Source organism: Amyelois transitella, chromosome 11 (assembly GCF_032362555.1).
Source record: "Amyelois transitella isolate CPQ chromosome 11, ilAmyTran1.1, whole genome shotgun sequence".
NCBI lineage: Eukaryota > Metazoa > Arthropoda > Insecta > Lepidoptera > Pyralidae > Amyelois > Amyelois transitella.
The window spans coordinates 10568956-10581797 of record NC_083514.1 but is presented as its reverse complement, the minus strand read 5'-3'; positions in this window follow the sequence as shown (position 1 = coordinate 10581797).

Sequence of the window (12842 nt, the reverse complement as noted above, 5' to 3'; positions counted from 1 at the left end):
TTGCTGTAGCTCGCTCTGTCATCTAACGTCGGTGCGTTACCGTGTTGTGGTGGTGGAACGCCGTGAACTTTGCCACTGCGCCTGCGACGGTGCGATTAATAAGATACGGAGTTACAGATCGCGATGCGATTATCGTAATTCTATTCGCTTTTTGTTTTTGAAAATACTTTTTCGAACAAAATGGTATACGTACCTACTTTTCAAGAGAATAATGTTTATATTTTGATCTCCTTAGTATAAATCAGTGAATTTTAAGGTTAAAATACGCGAATTGAGAAAATATTAAGTATACAATTTTAATTAAAAAAAATTACTGATGAACCTTTCAGTCTTTTCAAGACCGTTGGCCCCCCGTAAGAGCTAAAGACGTGATATAATTTATTCTAAGTACTTACTTTACTTAAATAATGTATGAATGTTAACTACATACCTACTTACTTACTTACAAAAAAATTGCGACATTTTAAGTTGATGATTCAGAAATTCTCTTTTAGCAAAGACAAAAATAAGATATTACAAATATATTAATGTTAACCATAACTACTTTTGGTATTTCCGATGAAATGAGTATAATAAAATGTTACCTGCTTCTTACAATGAGTTTGCTTAACAAGTGGACGTACTAGAAATATCTAAATGTCGGTCTAACAATAAGTAATTCACTAAGTTTTGAACAAACATTTAAGTGCTTACCTACCTAGACACGTAATTATTTAGATATGTATAACACAATAAGTTTTGCCATTCATAATGGTAATGCTGCCAGCCATCTGTGCACACTCCCGTATGTTGTTGCTGTACCTACACGAACTAACTAAAATTCAAATTAAGTAAAATTTAAATGTACCTATGCACATTTTAATTTATATTTATTAACTTAAATGTACATTTAAATTTTAGTTTATAATCATCGTTTCATTTTTAACAAGTAAGATTGTAATATTAAGTTATTTAGATAGGTACCTACGTAATTACAAAATTGAAGTCGTTTTGTTTATCGTTGTATTGTTTAGTTATTCACGCGTCACCTCTCCTATAAGGAGCCTAGGGTTCGCATTTAACCAAAATCCTGTGGGTGAGTCAGGTTTTTACAAGAAGCGACTCCCGTCTGATCTTCGCAACCTTTGCAGGGGAACAAAATAGAATAGAAGTTTTTTTTAAAATTGGATACAAGGTATCACTTATTGACGTCACATCACTAAAACCTAATTATAACCACTACCGCTTCCAAAGCGCATGTGTAGAAGAAGCGGTGGAACAAATTACACTGCAGCTTGCCAATGGTAGAAACTGCACTACATAAATGTGCCTAGCAACTAACGGCCTATTCCCTTCGTCACCTTTTACAGCATCCCTGGGGAAGAGATGCGAGTGATTCTGAAGTGGCGGGAACCACGCGGAACTATATAAGATCACGCTGCAACTATAATATATAATGAGCAAAGAAATAATGGAATATGTGAACCTTAAGAGCTTTAATGATGCCCAAAATAACTATACCACGTGGACGAAGTCGCGGGCACAGCCAGTAAAGTATAACTTCTTGGATAAATATACTTGTTATAAGTAAACAAGTATATATTAGGTACCAGTGCTACATAGATATAATTTATGCGACAATATGTTTGTTGATTACGCATAAATTACCATAATGCAGTCGCCATTCCGTATAACCATGTTTGTCTAGTAGGTGAGGTCTTATCAAGTTATTAATAATAAATAAATAAATATATACGGGACAAATTACACAGATTGAGTTAGCCTCGAAGTAAGTTCGAAACTTGTGTTACGAGATACTAACTCAACGATACTAAATTTTAAAATAAATACTTATAGAGATAAACTACCAAGACCCAGGCCAATCAGAAAAAGTTCTTTTCTCATCATGCTCTGGCCGGGAGTCGAACCCGGGACCTCCGGTGTCACAGACAAGCGTACTAACACAGCGCCAGACCCAGGTCTTAGATGTTTATCTATATAAGTATTTATTATAAAATATAGTATCGTTGAGTTAGTGTCTCGTAACACAAGTCTCGAACTTACTTCGAGGTTAACTCAATCTTTGTAATTTGTCCCGTATAAGTACCTATATATAATTAAAATAAAATTGTTATAAAAAACACAATTACCACATTCATTTATGATTTAACAGAATTGAAATTAGAATAAAAGCTTGTCGCGATGTCTAGAACAAATCTCTACATATTTACCTAGTCAAATGAAATTTGAATTTAGAAACCTTCTGACAGATCAACTAGGTACTGTAATAAATTTCAAACCCGATAAATTCTATTTATTTATTTATGTACACAAAATTATATACAGAAGCATTTATAACAGTAATACTAGTACAAAGGTGCTACTTATTTCAAAAGAAATCTCTTCCAGTAGACCCATGAGAGGAGAGATTAATTTTGGAGCGGTATGGCGTGTGCATAAATAACGTTTAACATATTTAACTAAACATACATGCTAATACTTACATAATTAAACATGGAATGTCTATGTAACTTGAAAGATTTCTTAACATACAAGTCAATCTAAATATAAAAAACAGCTGTAAAATAAAAGTAAAAATAGCTACCTACATAAAACTATCACATTTCTATATTTAATCATACCAATATACGCCATCCTGTTACTTGCCATTCACAGCGCGCCTTGACGCGACCATAAAAACACGAACCCTTGTTATATTTAAAACCAGATCATGCCTTTGGACGACGCCTACGATTTTGGCGGCATAAATCGCTACGTGAATGTATTTTTAAACTGATAAAAACCTTTAAATCTGTTTCGGATTTAGTTTAGTCTCATTTTATGAACTAGCTATTGACCGCTACTTCGTTCGCCTTAAAAGTGGGGGGAATTCATTTCTTTTACCATTTTTAAACTTGGACCAAATGTAACACATCTGAGGAAACCGTATCCATGTTGGTGCAATAGATTTCGTTACATACAAACAGACAGACGTAAATTTTAAAAGTCAAATTTTTGGTTTTATACAGACCACCTATATTGTGCCGTGTGGTTCCCGGCACCATTATAGATAGGATCACTCCATCTCTTTCCCATGGATGTCGTAAAAGTCGACTAAGGGAATAGGCTTATAAACCTGGGATGCTTTTAGGCGATGGGCTAGCAACCTGTCACTATTTGAATCTCAATTCTATCATTAATCCAAACAGCTGAACGTGACCTTTCAGTCTTTTCAAGACTGCCGACTTTGTTTACCCCGCAAGGGTTATAGACGTGATTATATGTATGTATATGTTTTAACTTCCACAACAGTATTCGTGACGATATTTGGGCTAAGTTAAAAAAAAACATAAATAACACGAAAGGAACTGAGTTATAAACCATTTGAACCCCATTATAATAACCGAAACCCTTGCAAATTACTTTTTCCCATTTTAAAAGAAAGAAAATATAATTTTGCCGTTTCGCAAAATTGCCGCTATAAATATAACAAAGACAGTTTTATACGTTACACCCAAAAAAACGTACTCTTACGTGAGTAAAAAAAAACACCAACCCTGCTAATTATTACAGTAACGGTAACAATGAATAGTTCTTCTACCCGACTCATGGAACTGTTATTTTGATGACAAGAAAAAAATAACGTTTGAAAACGCGACGTCACAACAGCGGCAGGTCTAAACGGTCTTCGAAATAGTGATGGTACCGTTAAAATAGCAATAAAAATAATATTTGTTTATTATTTTTATTGTGCAAATTTCTTTTCTGCAAATGTGTTTATTAGAAGTAATTTCTACAGCGGCACTGTTTAAAGTTTCAACGTTGCAGTTTTGTAGGGTACTATATTCTTTTTTTTCTTAGTTTTTATGGTATTTTTTATAGAAGAATAGGACCACTCCGTCTTTCCCATGGATGTCGTAAAAATCGACAAACGGATAGGCTTATATGCTTGGGATTCTTTAAGGCGATGAGCTAGCAATCTGTCATTATCTGTCAATCTCAATTCTATCATTAAGTCAAACAGCTGAATGTGGCCTATCAGTCTTTTGAAGACTGCTGGCTCTGCCTACCCTGCAGGGGATATAGACGTGATTATATGTATGTGTGTATGTATATGTTATGTTTAAAGTGTATATTTGTGTGGGTTTGTAGACTATGAAACTTATAAGTCACTCCGTTATTGATAATACTTGACTGTTCATAAATGCTTTCTCGTCACAGAGTGCATTCGAATACCTACTACCTATATTCAGAGACTGTAAAAGGATTATTTGTACTAAAATCAATTGTCACATCTAGTTCTAATTGCTTGATACGAATTCAACTAAAATTTATTTACCAACATTTTTTTCACATGAATAAACGCAATAATCTCTTGCTTCGCATAGACATAAACTAAATATAGGCTATTTTCATTCCAGAAAATTCCATAAGAAACTTCACGGAAAAAGAAATCACAGCCAAGAGTCTTGTCAATAAAAATAAAAAAAAAACTAATTAATGCTGACTGCCTGATACAATGTCGTCTAACGTTTCTATCGACTAAACCGACCGATACACTCTCCCAGATAAATATATCCATTGCTTAACATGTAAATGCGACAAACGATTTTTTTTTTCAACCAAATAAATCTGTTTCTGAGCATAAATCTACCTCGGAGATTAGATCTACTTCATGTCTCAATTTTCCAATAAATTTATTGGTCCGACTGTACTTTTATTTATGGGCGAGTGTACCTAAATACGTCGTTATAACAGATAATAGCGCCGCGTATTGGGTAACGGGGTATTTGATATTTATTAGTGTTGTAGTGGAACAAGTGGAATATATTTATATTGCTTCAATTAAAATGGTACCTACTGACATTAAAATCTAAATTTTTGGTAATTTTTTTGGCAGTTTCCTTATTTTCAAGTCGACCTAATTCTTGAGGTGGTTTCGGCTGTGACTAATAGAAATTCTGTATAAAAGTTGTAAGAGGCAACTAAAAGACAAAAGTCTTTATTCCTTTTTCCTCAACTGAGCCACTCTTTCACGGCATTTTTTTTTATCAAGTTTCACTTTAATTTAAGTAAAATTTGAGCAGGCCTTGTGCTTTGTAGTGATTCAGAAATATTACTTAGATGAACTTGATAATAAGAACTGACTTTTGAAGTTGAAAAAAATAGAGCAATTATTTGAAAAAATAATAGTTTCCGAGTTCAGGTAGAAGGTGCAGATCATAAAACGTTATAACAAAATCATAAATTATGAAAAGTTTTTGTGTGAAAAGCGATGACAGAGACGAACCGCTGAAGGGTTCATAACAAAGGTTTTACAGAGAAAGCAACAAAGGAATGTCTCTTTTTGATACATTTTTGTCTTGAAATATCTTTATTATTTCAAAAGGCTGAAGGGCCACGTTCAGCTGTATGGCCCAATGGTGGAATTAAGATTCAAATAGTGACAGGTTGCTAGCTCACCATCGCCTAAAAGTAATGCCAGGTTACCAAAGTTTTAGTTTTATTTCTGAGCAAAAAAAGAAATGAAATTTAAAAAAAAATTTGTTACTGACAAAAATTGCATAAAGAAAGAAATCACTATAATATAGGACTAGAGTTTTATTTTAACAGGTTCCATGTCCGAATAATGACGTATCATTTTAATTATTTTATTTTGTATTTTGTGTAAGTATAAATATATTCATTTAGAGTTACACCACATAAAGTTCTTTGTCAGGCCCAGTAGGTTGACTGGTAGATAATGCTTCTAGCATTAAGTCCACTGATTGTACTTAATATTTGTATTATAAAGTTAAATAAATAAATAAAAAATATCATATAAATTTTATGGACAGGGAATCGGTTTCAAATTTAAATTCAAAATTCAAATTCAAAATTTTTATTCATTTTTAATCAAATTTTTTTATATTCATTTTCAAATTTTAATTGTCTTCTTTCGGTTTCACAACATTGGTTGACGTCAAATTAATTACTTAAAACTAAGTTTACTGCCGCTTCCAAAGCGTCAGTGCCGAAGAAGCGGTAACATACTGCACTGCACAACTGTTAATATAAATTTCCTTATTTTTGCTGCTGCAGTGTAGTTTGTTCCGCCGCTTCTTCTACGCATGCACTTTGGAAGCGGTATCTAGTAATTAGATTTAATTGATGTGACGTCAATAAGTGATACCTTGCATCCAATTCTAAGTTATCTTAATCTATTCTAAGTTTAATTAATATTGTGAAGTTGACGTTGTTAAAGAAAATGCTACAGTGCAGTTTGTTACCGCTTCTTCTGCACTCTCGCCTTGGAAGCGGCAGTAAACTTAGTTTTTAAGTAATTTATTTGACGTCAACCAATGTTGTTAAACCATACGTTTTGACAATTATTAAGCGATATATAAGTATCCTATAGTAATGAATAAAAATTTTGAATTTTGAAAATAAATCTATTCTATTCTTACGGGACCCTAGAATCGAACCCATTTATCCCGAATTAACACGTTTCTCGGAGACAGCACGCCACTATATCTACATGTTAATCCGATCTCCGTAACTTTGGATTTATGAATATAGCTTTTTTTGATTCATGGTAGCGACGTGGTGCCTACTGGGCATGGGAACTTAAGTTTAATATGTACTTGAACTTTCTTAAGTTGTGGCGTATGTTTTAAATACTTAGGTACTTATGAATGTGCCGTGTGGTTCCCGGCACCATTACAAAAAAGGAATAGGACCACTCCATCTCTTTCCCACGGATATCGTAAAAGGCGACTAAGGGATAGGCTTATAAACTTGGGATTCCTCTTTTAGGCGATGGGCTAGCAACCTGTCACTATTTGAATCTCAATTCTATCACTAAGCCAAAGAGCTGAGCGTGGCCTATCAGTTTTTGCAAGACTGGTGGCTCTGTCTACCCCGCTAGGGATATAGACGTGATCATATGTATGTATGTACATACTGATGACTTTAATTTACCCTATACCCCGCGTGGGATAGAGACAGTCAACAGTTTAGAAGAGACAAAACAAAATCGCAACCTCATTCTGCGAAGTCGGTTAATATCTACCGTAATACATGCATACATATGGTTACGTCTATATCCCTTGTGGGGTAGACAGAGTGAACAGTCTTGAAAATACTGATAAGCTACCCTCAGCTTCGACGGCTTCTGTGGCGCAGCGGTAGTGCGCTTGTCTGTGACACCGGAGGTCCCGCGTTCGAATCCCGGCCAGGGCATGATGAGAAAATAACTTTTTCTGATTGGCCTGGGTCTTGGGTGTTTATTTTTATAAGTATTTATTATAAAAATATAGTATCGTTGAGTTAGTATCTCGTAACACAAGTATCGAACTTACTTCGAGGCTAACTCAATCTGTGTAATTAGTCCCGTAAAAAAACCATAGTTTATCCCTTAATCACCTTTTGTTTCGCCAAAGCGTGCAAAATTTCTAAATGAACATCTGCAAACAATGTTTTCTATTCTTGCACGGTAATAATTTATCTTATTAAAAAAAATAATTATACATATATTTAAAAAGGGGACTTAATCTCTTACTTATAACAATGCAAGTCAATTCCAGAAAAAATCTTTCCGTTTGTTATTACTTCTTAGAACTAGATCTCTTAAATGTCACAACAAAATGAAGACGCCATATTCAAATTACTTTTTTCATTGTTCTATAATCCTTTAATTGTATTATACGATAATAAAAAAGACAGAAGACCCTCATGGTTTTGTGGTTAAGTCAGATATAATGCCTTTGTTCTAGTTCCTGTTGTAACTGAATTGAATAAGTCTTTTCTGTCTCACTCTAAGCTTATCTCTATACTGATTTCCGATAATTTTATGAAAAAACAAAAGACGGAAGAGAGTTATAAGTAAATGGAGTTACTTGAAGTGAGTACCTAGGTGACATGAAAAATTCTTTTTGTGTTGAATAGGCCATTTATCGAGGAAGGCTTTAGGCTATATAACATCACGCTGCAACTATAAGGAGCAAAGAAATAAAGGAAAATGTGAAAAAAACGGGTAAAATTTTTCATCCTTGAAGACTTAAATGATGCCCAAAATAACTATACCACGCGGCTGAAGTCGCGGGCACAGCTAGATAATTTATAAGTACAATAACAAAAATGAGAATCTACTTAACATGATAAAACCACGTGTGTGTCTGTATGTGTTCAACGTGCGCCTGAACCGGCCTCCTTACAACCCGGGCATAAAGCCGCCATGATTAACCGCGCCAATTTTCCTACATTCGCTAAATTATACATTTAGATAATGCTCCCCGTTATTTTATTCAATATCAGAGTGAAACTACACGGGCGGTTTATACGCGACTGTACTCTATGAATGGATGTTGTGTGGTGCGTTACATAATTTCACAATGGCGGCCTTATTGCTAAAACTACATTTTAAGGAAGAATAAACGACTTATCTTTACCAAAAATTGAGTAAAAAAAATAAAGGCAATGTTTAGTTTATCAATGATTTTAAGCCATCACAGTTCTTAATAATTAGTAACACGTGGATTATGTAAGGGACTTGCTATTATCTCTTCCGTGTGCTCTTCTGAGAAAGTGTTCTAAGTTCTTCTTTTTACCCGACAACGGCGAATAAAAAAACAGGGTTATGATTGTTCACTACGAGAGAATGTGTCTTTCTTTAATTTTTTTTATATTTTATTTTTAAGTTTATTGTCGCGATAAAAACATACGTTGTCAAGATTTTGAAAGAAAATCAAGGTCTATTCTTCCTTTAGACGATGGGTTTGCAAGCTATCTTCTAGTATCAGTTCCTTATCTAAGCCATCCGGCTTAACAGGACTGTCAATTCTTATGACTACCTCCAAGTATAGAAACAGGTCATTATGTTTTATGTATGTAAGTAAAGTTTTTTGATGACACAGTTCAGTATTTTTTATTTCGCTTTTTAAAATGTGTCTCAAATGTAAAATGACGAAGTCTATCTCACTTCCTTCTCGCATATTTTTGTAAGGAATTCCTAAGAAGCCAATAAAAAAAATTAGCGTCGTTGAGTTCTTATCCCATAAAATAACATGGGATCTCAATCTTTATCATTTTTAATAATAAACATTTATTTCTACATAGTTAAATTAAAAATTAAAAAAAAAACCGACACACATTAAAATTTACACTAATCCTAATAAAAATAATTTACACACACATGTATAGGTACCTAACGTGACCATTTTTTTTGCGTCAGAGCGGGACGCTTGCGGAATTTTGTATATAAGTAAATAAAAAATATATAATATACTTAATATATAAGTCAATTATAAATAATTATCTATCAATTATATATAATACTTTGTCTGTACATTTAGTATTTTTGACTGACTGTTCTCGTCAGCGAGATTTGAGTGCCATGTTGATATAAAATAAGTATAAAAATTTGGTTTATTTGCAAAAGCGGGACATTTTTGCTCTCGCTGGGGACAGTGGGACAGACAGCCTGAAAGCGGGACAATCCCGCCGAAAGCGGGACGTATGGTCACTTTAGGTATACCTAAAACGTATCTCTCTTTCTTGCACCAGGGTTAAGGTTAAGCTAAGAACATTTTCGATTAAATCATCAATATTCTCTATCAGTGTGCTTTCACTCGAGTAAATTCAACGACATTAGGACTTCTTTCATCACTTTAAACTCCCACAACTTTTAAACGGCTCAACCGATTTTGATCAAACAATTCTAAGAACATTCGAACGCACAATTGATCTTAAATCCAAAAAGATACTAAATTGTAATATTTTCATTCGTATGAGAGCTATGATGACACAGACTAATACGTCAAAACACCCCACCTTTTTTCTTTCCAGTTTCTAAGAATAAGTGTCATAAAACTAAAGTACCTACAAAGATTGAAGTTTTGAATTTGTCCCGAATATAGTTATTATTAACTAGGTTTCGCCCACGTTTCTTGTAATTTTAGTTCTTTTCCGTAATTCACATTATATATCTTTTTTACTTTTTTTTTACAAAGTATATTAATGGAGATACGTATTTAACTTTGGCAGCGGTAACAAACAAAACTTAATAACTTAAAATATTAGTTAGCATTTACATCAGTTCCTACTTTTTTTTAATTAATCCTACTACTATTATAAAGGCGAAAGTTTGTATGGATGTTTGTTACTCTTTCACGCAAAAACTACTGAACCGATTACCATGAAATTTGGTATGTAGGTAGCTGAAGACCCAGAATAACACATAGGCTACTTTTTATCCCAGAGTTCCCGCGGGATTGATAGGGTTTCCATGCGGCCTCTAGTTTACAATAATCTTAATTTATGAGTAAGTAGAGGCCGCCCGCGACTTCGTACCGTGGAATCTATTCCGCGGGAACTCCGGGATAAAAAGTAGCCTATATGTTATTCTGGGTCTCCAGCTACCTACACACCAAATTTCATCGTAATAGGTTCAGTAGTTTTTGCGTGAAAGAGTAACAAACATCCATACTGACATACTCACAAACTTTGGCATTTATAATATTAGTACGATTTATAATTATTTTTATAAATAACTAAAGACCGCCCGCGACTTCGTCCGCATGGAAACCCTATCAATCCCGCGGGAACTCTGGGATAAAAAGTAGCCTATGTGTTATTCTGGGTCTTCAGCTACCTACATACCAAATTTCATGGTAATCGGTTCAGTAGTTTTTGCGTGAAAGAGTAACAAACATCCATACATCCATACAAACTTTCGCCTTTATAATAGTAGTAGGATTTTATGGTTCCCGGCACCAATAGAAAAAAAAGAATAGCACCACTCCATCTCATTCCCATGGATGTCGTAAAAGGCGACTAAGGGATAGGCTTAGAAACTTGGGATACTTCCTTTAGGCGACAGGCTAGCAACCTGTCACTATTTGAATCTCAATTCAATCATTAAGCCAAACAGCTGAACGTGGCCTATTTGTCTTTTAAAGACTGTTGGCTCTGTCTACCCCGCAAGGGATATAGACGTGTTTAAACCGCCCGTCTGCCTACCCTCCGTCGCGCCTCTAATCCCGCCATTACCGCCTGACACTTATCCCGAACATCTAAAATATTTTGATACAATCACCTAGCGCCTAGATGAATGTCGCCGATTTATCAAGGTTCAAACCCGAGGTGAGCAATATGGAGGGAACAGAAATGGCACATTAAAAAAATACCATATGTTAATTAATAAATCTAAAGACTTATTATATAAACTTATCTAATTTCCAAAAAGAAAAACAATCATATGGTACGGATTAAATAAAAGAATTTTCAATATTTTTGAAAAATTTTATGTCTCGATTGTCATTTATACCATAATAATAACATTAAGTTTCGGTGTTTTATATATTTATCAATATACTAGAGTCCGTGTGTAGAAATTTGTGGAGGTAGGCAGGGAAGACTTATGCCCAGCAGTGCGACCTCGTATTAGGCTAAAAATATTGTAAATTGGTTTTGTATTACTGCCAATATCTACAAAATAATTTTGTTAAAAAAAAACTTTGTCATAACTGTCAATACTAGATGATTGAACGTTTTTTTGTAATACGTACATTTAGTTACGTCTTTATTCCTTACGGGGTAGACAAAGCCGACAGCCTCGCAATACTGAATGGCCACATTCAGCTGTATAGCTAAATGATGGATTTTTTTTTGTTTTAATAATTATTATGAATTCGTATACCACTTACGAAGCGTCACATCTGTTTTCTTTTAATTTGCACAAAGGCCGATAAACTCCATTCATATGAGATTACCACTGACGTCTCTATTTCCTATGATTTCGGAATAAAAACATACCATTAATATATATCGGACCGATTTTAGGACTTATCTATGAAGTTTTAATGTTGTTACATTTGTCAAGAGCCGTTCTCTTTGTTATTCATTTCCGTTATTATCAGATGATCTTTCTATATTTTATCAGATTTAAATTTTAATCAAGGGTAGGTAGGTATATTGGTATAATGTAACGTTGTGCCGTAGCGCCGTGTGGTTCCCGGTACCAATAGAAAAAAGAATAGGGCCCATCCATCTCTTACCCATGAATATAGTAAAGGGCGAATAAGGGTTAGGCGAACTAGGGTTTTTTTTAACACGATTCCCATTTAATTAGAGTCAAAGAGATCTGAAAATATTCTATTGTCATTTTATTCATTTGAATTAGTTTTTCATATTGATGACATAATAATTGACATTCACGTTACAATTAGAGATAACTTACGTTTGAAAGATTCGCTGGTCATTATTTACGTTTAAAACTTAGATGGAGCCATTTGGAAAAACACTTTATTACCTTACTCATACGGTACATATTTGATGATTTCCACTAAGGTTTTTGTCAATTTATATATAGTCTAGTTAGATTACTAATGTCATCATTATATGCTTTTGATGTTACCGCTAATGTCATTTATAATTAAATTGTTAATTAATATCTCTAGAAAAGATGGAAGTTGGATGATTTTTTTAGGGTTCCTTACCTTAGGTAATGATTAAAAATGGAACCCTATTACTAAGCCTCCGCTATCTGTCTGTCCGTCTGAATGTTATCATTTTATGAACCGTGATAGGAAGGAAGCTGAAATTTTCACAAGTTATAAATTGCCATTAGTGCTTCAACAAAAAATACATAAAATTAAATTATTAAAAGGGTTATCATGCAATAAACGTGCCTTTTTCGTATTTTCTGCTCAATATTAATAATGGTAAAAGACAGACGATTAAAATTTTCACAGAAAATTTACTTGTTTATTTATTTAATGAAATAATAAGATATCAATGAAGGAGGCTCTCATACAAGAAACGTAATTCATAAACAAATTTTTGATTAATTTCAATTAACGTGAATAGAAAAAAGTACTTAAATA